We start from the raw sequence: 16,218 nt of genomic DNA, 5'->3' as shown, positions 1-16,218 counted from the left end.
AGAGTCCCTTGGACTGCAAGGCGATCCAACCAGTCAATCCTAAAGGAAATCAGTCCTGAATATTCATTGGAAGGACTGAGGCTGAAGCTGAATCCAATACTTTGGCCACTGGATGTCAAGAGCTGACTCACTGGAAAAGACCCTGATGCTGGGAAAGATTGAAGGCAAAAGGAGAAGAAGGGGGCAGAGGATGAGATGGTTGGCTAGCATCACCAAATCAGTGGGCATGAACTTGAGCAAACTCCAGAAGATAGTGTAGGACAGGGAAGCCTGGCACGCTGCTGTCCATGGGGTCACAAAGAATTGGACACAACTTAGCAACTGAACAGTTATTTTTAATGATACTATATCTGTGTGTATGTATGGTGGTGGTGGTTCAGTTACTAAGTCATGTCCGATCCTTGTGACTCCATTGACTGTAGCCCAGGCTCTTCTGTCCAATAGGATTTCCTAGGCAAGAATACTGGAGCAGGTTGCCATTTCCTTCTCCAGGGGATCTTCCCAACCCAGGGATCAAACCTGCATCTCTTTCATTGCAAGTGGTCTCTTTACAGACTGAGCCACCAAGGAAGCCATTATATTCCATTACATGATGACTAATCTGTGGGATAATAATTATGTCTATTTTATAAATAAGGAAACTGAAGTCCAGACTTGCTGGACTTCTATGTTTCATATGAACTAACTAGTTTCTAGAGAGCAATATGTTATTTCAGTGACAGTAAATGTTTAATAGAAACAGTCTCAATTTAGTTCTACAATCTGAGAAACTCCTTCAGGAAACATGGGAACACTAAGCAGACTATTGACAGTAAGTTATTTGCCCTTCATTCCATCGTCATCTCCTACCTCTGCAATTATGCGGCCCTGAAACTGCTGCTCTGTCATTGGCACAGACCCTTTTTCTCCAAGCATTGTCTCCACCTGACTTATTGTAATTCCAGTGTTCCCTAGCAGCCCAGTGGAGCAGTGGGTGTGATTCTTCCAATCCTTTTAAACTTTATTGAGGCAAGATTGAAATCCTTTCTTCTCCTCATTACATCTTCAAGATTATTATCCACCCCCTGTCTCACAGTAACCCTACTCCTTTGAGGCATACACACTTAGCTTTATGACCTGATCATTTTGTCACTGTTATCTGCCTCTTGACCATTCTCCATTGTTCATCAAACACTTTGGCATCAGACTCACATTCTCTCAGTTCCAGTTCCTGCCATCATTGTAGTTGGCTTTAATATTCAGTGTTCTTTCAATACCCTGGCCTTTCATTTTCTTACCCTCCTCATCTCCATGGCCTTTTCTACTCTACCTCAACTACTTCTTCCCACGGTCACACTCTGAATCTTTTAATCAACAAAATCATTGATATTCCAAATCAGTGACTTAGATATTGAGCAATCACAACCCCATCTCTCATCTTTCTGACTTGCTTCTTCAATTACTTCCACCTTGGCAATTCCTTGATCTCTTTGGACTCTCCAATAAGAGACCAGTCCCTCTATCTGTATCTTTTCCTCTGGGTTTCATTTTCTTCCTATTCAGTTTACTTTCCATGGTTGATAATTTTAAGAACAATTTTGTCAATGCCATAAACATTTTGTCAATTTCATAAGATGACAGACAGACATCTTATCTGTCTTATCTCTTCTGCCTGGCAAAAAATCCTTTCAGTGTGATCCGACTCTTTACTTTTTCCATATATTTATCTGTTAAACAGAACAATTGTGGGGGAAAAAAATCACAAGACATATTAGTACCACCAGAAATTTATGATCACCAACTTCAACTGGGCTCTCAGCATGGCCCAGAAATCCTAGTGTGTTTCACTAGGTAACTTGCGTTCATGTTTGCTTAACTACTTCACATTTCTCAGTCTCCTAAATGCCTGTTATCCCATCTTCCCTTTCACCTCTTAGTATGAAAACAGTCAACTCCCAGTTACCACCCAACTCTCGCCTCTCTCTCCCTGCATTTTTCCTGATGCATCTGAGGAGAGTTTTTTTCTCTCCTCTTGGCCAGTTTTCCACCTGTGTCCAAGAATCTATCTTTTCTTGCCTTTCAAGGACCTTACAGGGACTTTCCTGGTGGTACAGTGGATAAGAATGCAGGTGACATGGGTTTGATCCCTGGTTTGGGAAGATTCCACATGCTGTGGTGCAACTAAACCCCTGTGCCACAACTACTGAACCCACAGGCCACACAACTACTGAATCCTATGCACTTAGAGCCTGTGCTCCATAGCAAGAGAAGCCACTGCAATGAGAAGCCTGAGCACCACAGCTAGAGAGCAGCCCCTGCTGTCCACAGCTAGAGAAAGGCTGCAGCAACAAAGACCCAGTGCAGCCAAAATAAAAAATAATTTTTCTATAAAAGAACCTTACAGAACGGATTCTCCCTCTTCACCTGTGTCTTCAACCACTACTCTCAGTGAGGTTTTCTCATCTACATTTCAATTTGATCTAATCTTTTTCATCTTAAAAAAAATACCCTTCCCTCAAATACACAGCACATTTTAATATTACCAATTTCAGTATCATTAACAGTCTTAATATTGGTACAATTTATAGAACTTTTGAGGTAAAGCCTCATCAACTTTCCTTTTCCTGGGCGCTGGAATCGAATTGCATTGTAATATAGTTTAGGGTTAACTAGCACCCTACCGCCAGCAGGTGGCTCTGTGTCAAAAAAAGGAAAAAGGAAACAAAAATACAAACTGTGAGAGTACAATCTAAGATTTGGACCCAAGTTCCTGTCACTACTACTTATTCTATTTATATTTTAATAATTACCACAAGATAGCTTTCTGTCATTTCTACTTATTTTGTTTATACATTAATAGTTATCATCTCAAAGCTGTTTACTATCTGGTGAAGAAGAGGTTATCCATAAAAGGACAAACAAGTAAAACACTGAAATAGATCAACAGTTCTTTCAAGGAGATATCAAATGCACTCTAGATCTATAATGAGAAGTTGGCTTGGACTTGTTGCTTTTTAAAAAAAAAAAAAATTTATGTATTTATTGGCTGCATTGGGTCTTTATTGCTGCTAGTGGGCTTTTTCTAGCTGTGGAGAGTGGGGGCTACTCCCTCCACAACTGGTGTGCAGGCTTATTGCGGTGGTTTCTCTTGTTATGGGGCACAGGCTCTAGGTGTGTGGACTTCAGGAGTTATGGCCTGGTGGGCTCAACAGTTGCAGCTTGTGGGCTCCAGGCCTCGGTCTCAGTAGTTGTGCACATGGGCACAGCTGCTCTTGTAGCATGTAGGATCTTCCTGTACCAAGGATCAAACCAATGTCCCTTGCATTGAAAGGCAGATTCTTAACCACTGGACCACCAGGGAAGACATTGTATTATTTTTTAATTTAATTTTATGTATTTATTAATATAGTCAAAGAGAGAAGAGGGGAAGAAAATGGCAAGAATGATAAAGAAGCTATTGATTTACCTTGATTTTCTGTAGCTAGGGGAAGAAAGAAAGGCTTTGAATATTACTCACATGTCCAACAAATACATACATATACTATAAAATAAATATCTATGCATACCACCTATCCCAGCAAATAGAACATTATCTGGCTCGTGAAGGTTCCTTTTTCCCAAAGGTAATGATGTTCTGATTTGCATGTTTATAATTTTTGTCATTTCCTTTCTTGTCACTGGAGTTTTGCTACATATATACTACGCCTAAAATATTTTTTTAACTTTTTATTTTGTATTGAGGTATAGTCAATTAACAATGTTGTGACAGTTTCAGAGGAACTGCAAGGGGACTCAGCCATACTATATATATGTATGTATTCTCCCCCAAACTCCCCTGCCATCCAGGCTACCACATAACACTGAGCAGAGTTCTATGTGCTGTACAGTAGTAAAAATATAATGCTTAGTTTGGTATAAATGATACCATACTATGTTCATTCTTCTGTGGCTTCCTTGGTTATTAACATTTATATCTGTGAGGTTCATGAATTTTGAGGTATGTATTTCATTGTATAAATAGACCACAATGTATTATTGAGTCATCACATTTGATTAATAAAGAACTTAGACCAACTGAGCGCAACCAAGGGAAAGAAGAATATAAAATGAATATTGGGAAAAAACATAAGTTTTGTCTATTGGTCAGTTGCAGAAATGGGAAGTTGTAGTAGTCATTCATATTTCATCTTGTCTTATCATATTTATATTGTGTGTATACATAACCAATTACATTTTTCCCTTTCTTCCTTCCCTCTGTTGTTTTGTGTGGCATGGTTGATAGTGGTTAACTTAACAAATTGGCTTATATAGATACAGGGGAGGTAAAAAAACTGCAAAGGGTATGAGATTTTCCCTACTTTGCAAGTTAACCTGACAGTTTCATGGATGCTGGTAAAAGACACAAGACATTGGATCAGAGATGAAGGACAGTTTATTATTCACATCTATAACAATAGCTAGAGAATTAGCAGGTTTTGTGCTGGTCCCTGAGCCTCAATTTTTATAGGACAAGTCAAAGAGGGTCAGATGACACCTGCATATGCAATGGGTTGTGTTTCAGGAAAACAAACTGAATCTTTTTTAATGAGCAGAAAACATGCCTTCTTCTTTGCTCCAGAAGAAACCCTACTTCTATCTCCCAAGGCCACTAACTATATAAACTTTCATTAAAAGAATAGATATTATACACATTGTGTTAAGTTCTGACTTCCACTTATGACATATATTTAGAGGTATTTAGATACCTCTGAAGAAATATAATTGAGTGCTAGTGATATATCTATATTCACTAAGAACCTCTTTCCCCCTCCAGACATCTAAACACTTTAACTTAATAATGTCATTAATAGCAAAACATGGAGCCCAGAATCATACATTATATTGATTATTGTATCTCTCTAGTTTCTTTCAATCTGGGGACTTCCCTGCTGGTCTAGTGGTTAAGAATCTGCCTGCCAATGCAAGAGACATGGGTTCAATCCCTGGGTCTGTGAAGATTCCACTCACCTCAGGGCAACTAAGCCTGTTAGGTACAGATAGTAAGCCTGTATTCTAGAGCCCTCGAGCCGCAACTAGCGAAAACCTGTGCACAACAATGAAGACCCAGCACAGCCAAAGAAACAAATAAAATTTAATCTGGAGCTACTCTCAGTTTTTCCTTGACTTTCATGGCATTGACACTTTTGAATATTAAGGCCAGTTATGTTGTAAAATACCCTGCATATAAAAAGTCTTTCCTTGTAATTAAACTCAGGTATCTTTGGCGGGATTATGACAGAATTGATACTATGGTCTTCTGATTGGAAAGAGAGGCAAGGAAAAGGAGGGAAGAGGAAGAAAGAGGTAGCATAAGTTTTGTAAAATTTAAGGGGTAGAGAATATATTCTCTGAGACAAGGAGTTCCAGGTAAACTCAGAGTTTCTGAGATGTAGTTCTGACTTCTCCAATTACCAACCATGTGACCTTGGGTGATTTATTTGACTTACTTGGAATACACTTAATAAAATAGGAACTTACTAGGTTATCAAAGACATTAATAAGGTAATAGGTATGGAAAGTTCTAATAGCCAATATTAAACATGAGATTTTTACAGAGGCAAAAAATGTCCATCATTAATGGCATAAATTATATAAAAACTCATTTGTAAAAACAGTGACAACTATAGCCAATGTATATTGTGTCATTAGGAAATTTGGAATTGGACATTACATGTTTAATTTTCCCTGTGTACACATACATGAACAATAAGGCTCATGCTTACTTTGTCTGATTTATTCATATAAGAGCAGATGGTCAGAGCTAAGTTCTTATGCCAGGGACATAAAACAGTTTTTATTTTTTCTTTTGAATGAAAAATAAAGGCTTAAATACATGCAAAATGAAGATAAAACATCATTGTTCTTAGACTACCGTGGTCACTTCCAATCTTGTTTGGTTGTCAGTTGAAATATTGGATTAGCCAAAAAGTTCATTTGGGATTTTCAACATTTTTTTTGCCAAACCAATAGATTCACTATCTGAAAATAGACTGATCTAGGGTCTCCTTGAAATAGTGCTCTGGCTATAGGGTGATAAAAATATTGGGGTAAAAACTGTCAGATCTTATAATATCTCCTTTTGAGTGAAGAATAAGGCAGTATTTAATTGTCTAGAAGGTCTTAAAACGCTGAATTGTTTTTCGACACCAGTGAAAAGAAGCCACATACATTTTAAATGAAGTAGAGGGAAACAACAAGAAAAATGTACTGGTGTGAGTAAAATTCTCAACACTAAGACATTACTTCTCAAAAAGCAAAACAAAACAAAAACTTCCCCCTGCAACAAAAACACATGGATATCCGCTTGGGTGGAAACATACATCTGATTGTATTGACTCATAAAGGATTTTGAGTTCTTTAACGTTCTCTGCAGGTTCTCACTGCACTCACCACAGGCAGATGGCAAAACACTTTACATTCTTAAGAGATATCCAAGGAAGGAGACTCTATAATGCCTCTCAGGAATTTGTTCAGTGCTTTACAGCCTTTGCTGTCAGGAAACTATTCTTCATGTTTAACCTAAATCCCACAAGCCAAAGTTTAGACCCATTTCCTCTGATTCAGCCCTCAGTGAGATGGATAACAGCTGCTCACCATCTGCATAATATTCCTTTATAAATTAGAGGGCTGAGGTCATTCCACAGTCTTCCCTTCTACTGCATAATGATCCCATTCATTTAATCTGTCCTCATATCACCTATTTGCAGATCTTTAATCATTTTAATTCATGTCTGTGAATTCAAAGTTTTTCATGTGTACAAGACACTTTAATATGTGTGCCAGAGTTGGGAGTAATGTCTTTTCTCTGTTACTACTAAGCTCTTAAGATCCCGTATCATATCCACTTAAAAATAATATGCAATTCTACTACATCATTAGTCACTGTGTTCTCTATGATTACTATCCTCTTTTTAGCTATGCCATACATTCTTAAATTTAGTGTATTTTTTCTTCTTCTGTATTTGGGTCACTTTATGAACAGGAATCTTTAAACTGAATCCCACTTTTCCTGGTTAGGACAAAATATCTTATTTTTATGGCAAATATCTTATTATTCTAATTGAAATTATTGATGATTTTAAATATATGCTCTATATTCCATTAAAAAGGTGATCATCAAATAAAATATGAAAAAACAACAACTAGATTTGACATAAACACTACAAAATATCTGGCTTCTAGGTTAGTGGTACCTTTGAGGACGATTCTTATTTTCCCTCGGAAAATATTTCCATCGGACAAAAATAATGGCTAGGCAATCTTCAGGAGCAATACATACACACATTCCATTTAGGGGGTTATCTGCATCACTGCTGCACTGAGTTTGCTCCTCCAGCATGATTTTCTTTGCCTTCTGTGGACAGACCAGAAATGGCCCACTGTGAGCTTTGCCATTTGGCTTTGGTGATGCTGGCCTGTCATGCAGCAGGGTTTTGTTGGAGTATCTCACTCCTGCTGTGTGCCACCAAACCGCGGCTACAAGCTGTTGTCAACAAAATTCTTACCATAACCACAAAAAGCAGTACGTGCAGAAAACACATTTATAATCTGACTAGAAAAATCACTGAAAGGAGTTGACGTTCATGCCAGATTGTATTTTTCTGGGGTCATAATTTCCATTCCCTCAGCGATCCTATTCAAGTCAAGATAAATTATACCTATTTTAACTAGTTCTGTCATCCTCGTCTGCAAAAAAGCTAGATTGGTCCTGCAGGCTATTTTTTTCACAAAATCGTGCTGCTTATTATTCTTTTGTTCCTAAGGTGTCTGCCAATTGATTTTTTAATGATTAGATTTAATTCTTTGGAGGGAAGGATTGTTGAACTTTTTAAACTTACAGTTTCTAAGGAGCATTTGGAAAGAAGAGGCAAAAATCTCTTAACTTTATAATTTCCAAAGAGCCTCTTTCTTTTTTAGAAAGATGGGCACTGCATTGGCTCTTACTGACAGAATTTACAGTTAATCAAAAAATACTAAAGACGGGTATTTTAAAATCAAGGCAATAAATCAATTCTTGATTTTGTGTTTAAAAAACATATTACCACAGAATATGAGACTTTCCATGGAAGTTCTCTGTTCTATTCCAAAGGCAGACTTACAGAGAATGTTCTGTTTTAAGGTGATAGTGAATTAGGTAACAGTTTCTCATTGCTCTGAGTTGAAAAATACTCTGTGTCTCTTAGTTCATTCAGATCTACATTTCACAAAATGACTTAAAACAGTTTTCAAACTTAACACTGTTGACTTACTAAAAAATGAAATCATAATTTGAGGTTACAAGATACTCATTTAGACATGTCTCATTTGAACTTATAGTTCTATTATGAAATAGAAAATCATTCATAGCAACGGTTTTTAAAAGTTGTTTGCTTGCACATCCCCTAAAGGATTTCTATTTATTTATTCAACAAATATTTTTTGAGCAGGTTCTGTAGACAGGTATTGTTCTATGTTTTTACAATCCATCAGTAAACAAAAACTCAGGATCCTGCCTTCAAAGGAGCTGACAGTTTAGAAACAGACAGTAAACATAACAAAGAAATTAAATAGTACTTATGAAAGTGATGTGTGTCATGCAAAAAAGAAAAAAAAAGAAGAGAAAAACAGAGGCCAGGAATACAAAAGTAAAGGAAAGCACTAGGGAGCTGGTAATATTAATAAGATTTGAGCAATGCACTAAAAGAGGGGAGAAGTTGGCCAAGCAGGGGAAAATCATTCTAGACAAAGGAAACAGCTTATGCATAGACCCTAATATAGGAGCTTGCTGGGCAGATTCAAAGGTGCCAGTGTTTCTGGAATATGGTAAGGAGTGAGAGCAAGGATAGTAGAAGAGGAATTCAAGCAACTGGAGGCCAGATCCTGAAGGGACTTTGCAGCCTTTATAAGGACTTTGGTTTTAACTCTGGGTTAAGGTGAAGGGAGAGGGCAGTAGAGGGTTTTAAGACAGGAATAACATGACCTGAACTACAGTGTTTCTTCCTATTTTACTGAGATACGATTGACATACAGCCCTGTATATATTTAAGGTATACTACATAATAATTTGACTTATATACATCATGAAGTAGTTATCACAGTAAATTTAGAGAACACCCATCCATCTCATATTGGAGAAGGCAATGGCACCCCACTCCGGTACTCTTGCCTGGAAAATCCCATGGACGGAGGAGCCTGGTAGGCTGCAATCCGTGGAGTCGCTAGGAGTCGGACACGATTGAGCGATTTCACTTTCACTTTTCCCTTTCATGCACTGGAGAAGAAAATGGCAACCCACTCCAGTATTCTTGCCTGGAGAATCCCAGGGACAGCAGAGCCTGCTGGGCTGCCATCTCTGGGGTCGCACAGAGTCGGACACGACTGAAGCGACTTAGCAGTAGCAGTAGCAGCAGCATCTCATATAGATACAAAATTTTTTAAAGGATCACATGTTGATGTGTGGCAGGGGCCACCAGAGTGCTGTGAAGTGATTGTCCTCCAATTAAAATAAATAAATTAATTAAAAATTTTTTCAAAGGATCATTCTGGTTACTTTGTTGAGAATAGACTATCTAACAGCAAAGGTAGAAGTGGGGAGACTTCTAAGAAGGCTATTGAACAACTGAAGTGACAAATGATGGTGTCTCAGAAAAGGCTACTGAGAAGTGATCTGATTATGGACTTGTTAGAAGGCAGTCACGAGATGTCTAGATGCATTGAATGTGCGACATGAGAGAAAGGAAGGAGTAAAGGATGGCTTAGAGTTTGATATAAATAAATATATACAACATAAAATTTGTAGGTAAGTCTGGAGTTCAGGAGAGAATGGCAATATACAATCAAGAGTCATTGGTAATATGATAAACTATGTTATTTGAGGCCATGAAGTTGAATGAGACCACAAAGGGTGTGTGTGTTGAAAACAGTTGAAGATCAGAGACTGGCCCACGTGACAGATCAACATTTTGAGGTTGGAGTGAAGGAAGAAGAAAAAACAAAGGAGACTGGAAAAGAGAGACCAGTGAGAAAAAAAGAACAAGACTGTATTTAGCCAAGAGGAAAATTTATGTTAAGGAAGAAAGATTAATCAACTACTATATTAAATCCTACTGATAGATCAAGGAAAATGAAGCAGAACTGATCATTGGATTTAGTAAATGTGAAAGTCATTAATGAACTTTATAATAAGCTTTTGGTATAATGTTGGGTGACACCTAACTTTGTGACACTTCATAGGTTAAGGAGAGAATTGGAGAAGAGGAATCAGGGGAAGCAAATATAAACAATTTTTGAGGAGTTTTATTAGAAACAAGAGCAAAAAAAAGGATAGTGGTTTTCAGAGTAAGTGAAGTTAAAAGAGTGTATTTTAAAGAAAGGAAAAAAGCCTTAGCATTTTGGCGTTTTTTTGCCAAACCAACAGTATCCAGTTTGGATACTGATAAGAATTTTTGTGGAGTATGAAAAATTGATGATGTGGGAAGGGGTGGAATTGCTATTAATAGTTTCAGGTCTTGAGTAGGGAGACAGAGGATAGGAACTGTGTCCAAGTGGAGGAATTGGTTTTCCACAACAGCATGATAGCCATCGATACTATCAGATGAGAAAGCAGAGTATATGGTTACATTTACTGGTGGGTGAATTTCTATGGTGGTAGGAGACTGTGGAGATATTGCAGTTACTGGAAATGACAAGGTCTAGTCTATGATCCTGAAAGTTAATGGCTAAAGTACGGTGAAGCACAAGATCATTGGAGGAGAAGAGTTTAAAAAAAAAACAGAAACCTGAATTCACTGACTGGATGAAATAACGTGCTGTCACCTTTGGTATGCATTACTGATACTCTCTTTGTATATTCTCATTGTACTGCCCCTCAGAGGAAATATAATTTTGCTGTCTATAACTAGGGTAGAAAAAAGGAATTATCATTAAACAAAAAAGTCATCTACTCCTACTCTACAATATATATAAATTTAGAACATTCTAACATGGGCCAAACCACTGTTTCTAACACCATGCATAGAAATACGTATAAAACCAGGATATATAAATTTCTTCTATGGATTTATGGCACTTTGCTCAAATGAGGCTTCATTGACAGCAATATTTTGGGCCTTTCCTGTATTTGGCACTCTCAGAGATTTTTACACCCTGGCACAACGTACATAGCAAAATTCAGTATGGTTGAACTGTTCACCTCACTTTTACACTGTGAAAGGGAAACTGGGAGTGGAAAATTGGCATGACTCCTTGAGGCAGATCACTTTTAAGGAAAAATACATATGAAAGTTGAGAATAAAGAAATTGATGCCCTTAAAACTTTCTGTGTTCACTCCCACATAAGAAGTCTTCTTTTGCCCTAGTTTTCAGATTACCAGTATAGATTACTGAAAATTTAAACAATTCGATTCATTAATATTCCATCTGGAAAAAAAACCTGTCACAGTGTAATATATTCAAGATGAATGCTTAGTTCAATTAAAGCAGAGGACAAATGAAACAAAAGACAAATTGGAGCTCTCCAGAAAGGAAAGGACTTTCTTTTTCTAAGTGAATATCTATATTATTCTTTAGATAACATTTTCATTGGATGTCTATTCTCGAACTTTTATGACACTGTATGGCACTTGCTTGGCTGGACAGTAAATCAAGGATGGCAATAAACCCATCCTCCAGAGCAGGACAGATTCAAAGAAGCTAGCCCCAGCAGTAATGGCTGACAACACAGATTTACTCTTCCAGGAAAGCCTGTATCCAGGAGTTTCAACAGTCCTCAAATACAGTTCAAGCAAACATCAACATGGGCATTAGTACAAACTAAAGTGCTTGGGTATCCCAACAGGTTGTTAGAGCGTATGACACAGACTAAAGCAAGGCCATTTAGAATCTAAGTCATATAGATAATCACCATCAGGGAAGCTTATCCATGGGTAGAGCTGAATCAACAATCTGTAACTTGACTGAGAACTCAATTTCTGCAGCTATTACCAAGGTAATGTTGCTCTGTAGAAGGAAAGGATGACAACTCTCACTGATAAATGGAGAACATCTAGTAGAGACTATTTGCTTCAATTAAAACAGAGACTTCTGGATATGCCAGGACATCTCTACCCTTAGTCAAACCAACTCCTCCTCTAGGAGGGTCTGGTAAGGGTCTAATGCACATTTCACTTCAAAGTAACTGATGGGGGCAGATAATGGCAAGAATCACCATGAGTTCGGCAACTCTAAGACTTTTTACTACTTTTAAGAGCATCTACACAAATCTGAGAATTATTAATATATATGTTTGTAGGACATTTTATTCTCAATAAAGTTTGTGTTTGATAGACTCCTTACTTAATTTCAAAACCTCCTATGGTCTGTCATGTGGGTTAGAAATTGAATGTCACTGTTCTAATCTAATTCTTGCCCACCTTGTATTACCTTGCTTAAAGGAAGCCTCATTCTCCAATGGTCAATCTTGAAGTACATCATCTATATTCATAATTCTAAAACCAAGGTTTGTGAAAGATTTATAAAGAAATCTCTCTATATCCTGAAATGTGGTGGTAAGCACATGGGCTCCTTGTAAACTTGATCTGAAATTTTCAGTTCAGAAAAAGACAATACGAAATTTGTGAAAACACAATTCTATGAAATGTTTAAAGATCTTTGTATTATAAAGTGTTTTGTTTTCAATCCCCAGCACCTCTACCAAATTAAAAAAGAGAAGTGTTTTGTCAAGAGTTCCCAGGAAAATTATAAAGATTACTTTGATACCAAGAGCACTTAAAAATCAGAACATAGGTTGATTTGAATAGTGTGATATATAAGAAAAGATATTTCTTCAATAAAAAGCTACAGTCTCATAAAAATGTTTTCCTTTATAGAAAAGAGTGAAGGTTATAAATAAAGTGCTGAGGAGAAAAATAATTTTCAGCATATTCTTGTCTTAAAGCACCACCAGAGAGCTATAAAAATTTCTTTTGTGTTTTCCCAAGCATTGGCAAGAATATTTGTGATTGGAAAAATGCATTTTTAAATATTCTTATGTATTTGTTTTGCCATATGTTTAAAACTAGGTTTCTAACTGTCTCCCTGGATAAACCCATGTGCTTACAACAGTGGTTATTTTCAAAGGAATCTTGGAGAAAATAAGAAAAATAACAATAAATGAACACATGATTTTCAAACGTAAACAGATTTAATATAAACTGAAGGGCTTGGTTTATTTTCCCTTTCTTAAAACCTTCAAAAAAATTTAACTGTAAAAATTAAATTAAAAACATCTAATCATATGTATTAGCATTAAAACATATATGGCAGATCCTCAAAGTATTTAAGGTTAACTTATAAATAGTGGTTTGTATAGGACAACCTGCCTTAAAGTGCTGAGAGATAACCTGCCTTAAAGTGCTGAGAGATATTCTCATTTCCTTCCAGCTGTTGATCTTGAGACCTTTTCCTGCTCTCCCTCCACCCTCCCACCTGCATTTCCTCGAGACCAGGTTCTTCCTGCCTGTCCTCCCAGCACCACTTCCCTGCAGAGTCTATGGCAAGAGATGGGTGAGGGCTAAGCAAGAAAGGAAGCCACTCTCCAGTAGCCTGACTTGTCCTTCTCCCCGTTCCACCATCAGGCTCATCTGGCTGCAAGATGTCCATTGCCAAGTCTAAGGTCTCTGGCATCATATAGGGCCTCCATCCTACTCTGCCAAATAGCTTTTATTCTAACTCCAATGGTGAAATGCCAAAAGGAGATGTCTGAGTAACAGTTTCAAATGTTCCACTGAAATACACACCATCTTACTTCAATCCATTTTGAACAGTACCTAAATGGTCAACATATTATCACTAAGTGGCCTTGTATTTCCTTAGAGTATAAGTAAAGTAAATAAGAGGCAGAAAAAAGCCTCTTTAAGCCCAAAAAGGAGCATAGCTAGTAAAATTAAGAGATGTAGATGGATTAGAATAACCACTTCAGATAAAATAAGAAATGGTTAAGTTATCTTGTACATTATTTCTTCCCTTATTTCCCTCATTGTCTTAATAAATATTTGTACAGATCTGTATATACCAGGCACAGTTCTCTATTCTAAGCTTATTTCTCTCTCTCTTCAAAAACTTTTATTGGAGTATAGTTGTTTTACAATGTTGTGTTAGTTTCTACTGTACAGCAAAGTGAATCAGCTATAGGTATACGTATATCCCCTCTCTTTTGAATTTCCTTCCCATTCAGAGAGCACTGAGTAGAGTTCCCTGTGTTATACAATAGGTTCTTTTTTTAAAGCTTTTAAAATAACATTTTTTCATGGCAAATAGATGGGGGAAAAGTGAAAACAGTGATAGATTTTATTTTCTTGGGCTCCAAAAATCACTGCAGACAGTGACTACAGCCATGAAATTAAAAGACACTTTCTCCTTGGAAGAAAATCAATGGCAAACCTAGACAGCATATTAAAAAGCAGAGACATCACTTTGCTGACAAAGGTCCATATAGGCAGCACTATGGTTTTTCCAGTAGTCATGTACGGATGTAAGTGTTGGACCATAAGAAGGCTGAGCACCAAAGAATTGATGCTTTCAAACTGTGGTGCTAGAAAGACTCTTGAGAGTCCCTTGGATAGCAAGGAGATCAAACCAGTCAATCCTAAAGGAAATCAACCCTGAATATTCATTGGAAGGACTGATGCTGAAGCTTCAATACTTTGGCCACCTGATGTGAAGAGCCAACTCATTGGAAAAGACTCTGATGCTGGAAAGATTGAGGGCAAGAGAAGGGGGTGACAGAGTATGAGATGGTCGACGGCATCACTGACTCAATGGGCACGAGTCTGAGCAAGCTCAGAGAGGCAGTGAAGGACAGGAAAGCCTGGCATGTGGCAGTTCATGGGATTGCAAGGAGTTGGACAGGACTTAGTGACTGAACAACAAAATATCATTTATTTATTAACATGTGCATAATAGGAAACCAAAAAAACACAAGTAAGGAACAAAGTCACCATAATCACAAGCAGGATACTATTTGTTGCGTCCTTCCAGGTCTCATGTGTATTTATACAACTATACATCCATTTTTATGTCATTAAGATCATAAGCTATGTATCATGCTTTTTCACACATCATGAATATTTAATTTACCACTTCAAAGTCCCAAAGCTATGAGAAGCAAGAATTTTGAAAAGCTAGAATATACTATACCAACTCAGTCTGGAAGGAAAAAAATGTAATCCTGCCTTTCTTGGCAACAAAAGTTTCAGAAAAGACATAAATAGCAACAGGTCTCTAGATAAAGATATTGGCAGAGTTATGATTAAAATGTTATGTTCCCTTAACGTTCAATTAAAAATGAGACATGAAGCAATAGAGTACACAAAGTATAGTGATTATCAGGGGATTCATTATCTGATCTAAACTATTAAAGTATTAGCAAGGAGGTATGGTTTCACTGAATTACTTAAAAATGTATTCCTATAGTATAGCCAAGAGATGCACACACATCAATGGTTATAATCAAAATATAAATATGAACATATCCACATATACCCCTACTTTCATACTTCCTTCTCCCTCTCTGCTGTCAACCTAATGAACAAGTTCTGACATACATTTGCCAGACACAATTTAAAAATTCCATGTCCAAGATGGTGCTTTTTCTTTTTTTAACTATTATAACAAAGATATTTATAAATTGGTTAATTCACTAGCTCTACTTTTTCTCACACATTGTTGCCTCAGGACATTTAGAAAGCCTAGATCCTGCAAAATAAAGAATGAACTTTGTCCACAAAAAAACATAGGTACTTTACTAAAACACACATACAGAACTATGGTTATAGCCTAAAACTGTCTTCTAGATATGGAGATAATTAGCTAAGAGCCCTTCCCTTCACCCTTCTTACCTCTCCTCCAGCATTTCAGCAACTAAGTAAATTTCTAGCTCCAAGATGTACAGATACTTCAAGACACAGCCCTTCCTAAAAACCAACAAAAGGACATTAAGGGATTATTTTACTATCTCTACTTTTAATATACTTTGGGCATTAGGACTTGGTCATTCTTTACTACACAACAATTTTAACTAAAACACACTAGTAGAAAAATGGTTAGAAAATCTGAACTTGTCTAAATACTGACGGACACAGAACCCTTCTCTCTTCACTTTCTTTCCTGTTCCCTTCTCCTCCCCCACCACCTGGTGACCAGCCAACTTACTCTCCAAGACTCAAATTTAACAATTCGATTTCT

The 16,218-nt window shown here is 37.1% G+C and overlaps 1 protein-coding gene across 41 annotated transcripts in view; it reads right to left on the bottom strand.

Moving 5' to 3' along the window:
• PDLIM5 (PDZ and LIM domain 5) overlaps positions 1-16,218 on the bottom strand; it is a 317,004-nt gene that overhangs the window by 284,728 nt on the left and 16,058 nt on the right. For 34 of the 41 annotated variants that reach the window (XM_081595125.1, XM_081595262.1, XM_081595435.1 and 31 more), the window contains one exon: positions 15,873-15,947. The exons of 5 other annotated variants lie outside the window; for them this stretch is intronic. The gene's annotated coding sequence lies outside the window, so the exon portion shown is untranslated. Of the gene's footprint in view, positions 1-7,211; positions 7,373-15,872; positions 15,948-16,218 lie in introns of all 41 variants that reach the window. 2 more of the 41 variants (XM_081595093.1, XM_081595245.1) reach the window with 1 other exon arrangement.

Source organism: Giraffa tippelskirchi, chromosome 1 (assembly GCF_054371585.1).
Source record: "Giraffa tippelskirchi isolate mGirTip1 chromosome 1, T2T-mGirTip1v1.2.pri, whole genome shotgun sequence".
In the NCBI taxonomy this organism is placed as follows: Eukaryota; Metazoa; Chordata; class Mammalia; order Artiodactyla; family Giraffidae; genus Giraffa; species Giraffa tippelskirchi.
The sequence above is the reverse complement of the archived record's forward strand: the minus strand, read 5'-3'. Positions and strand labels throughout refer to the sequence as shown.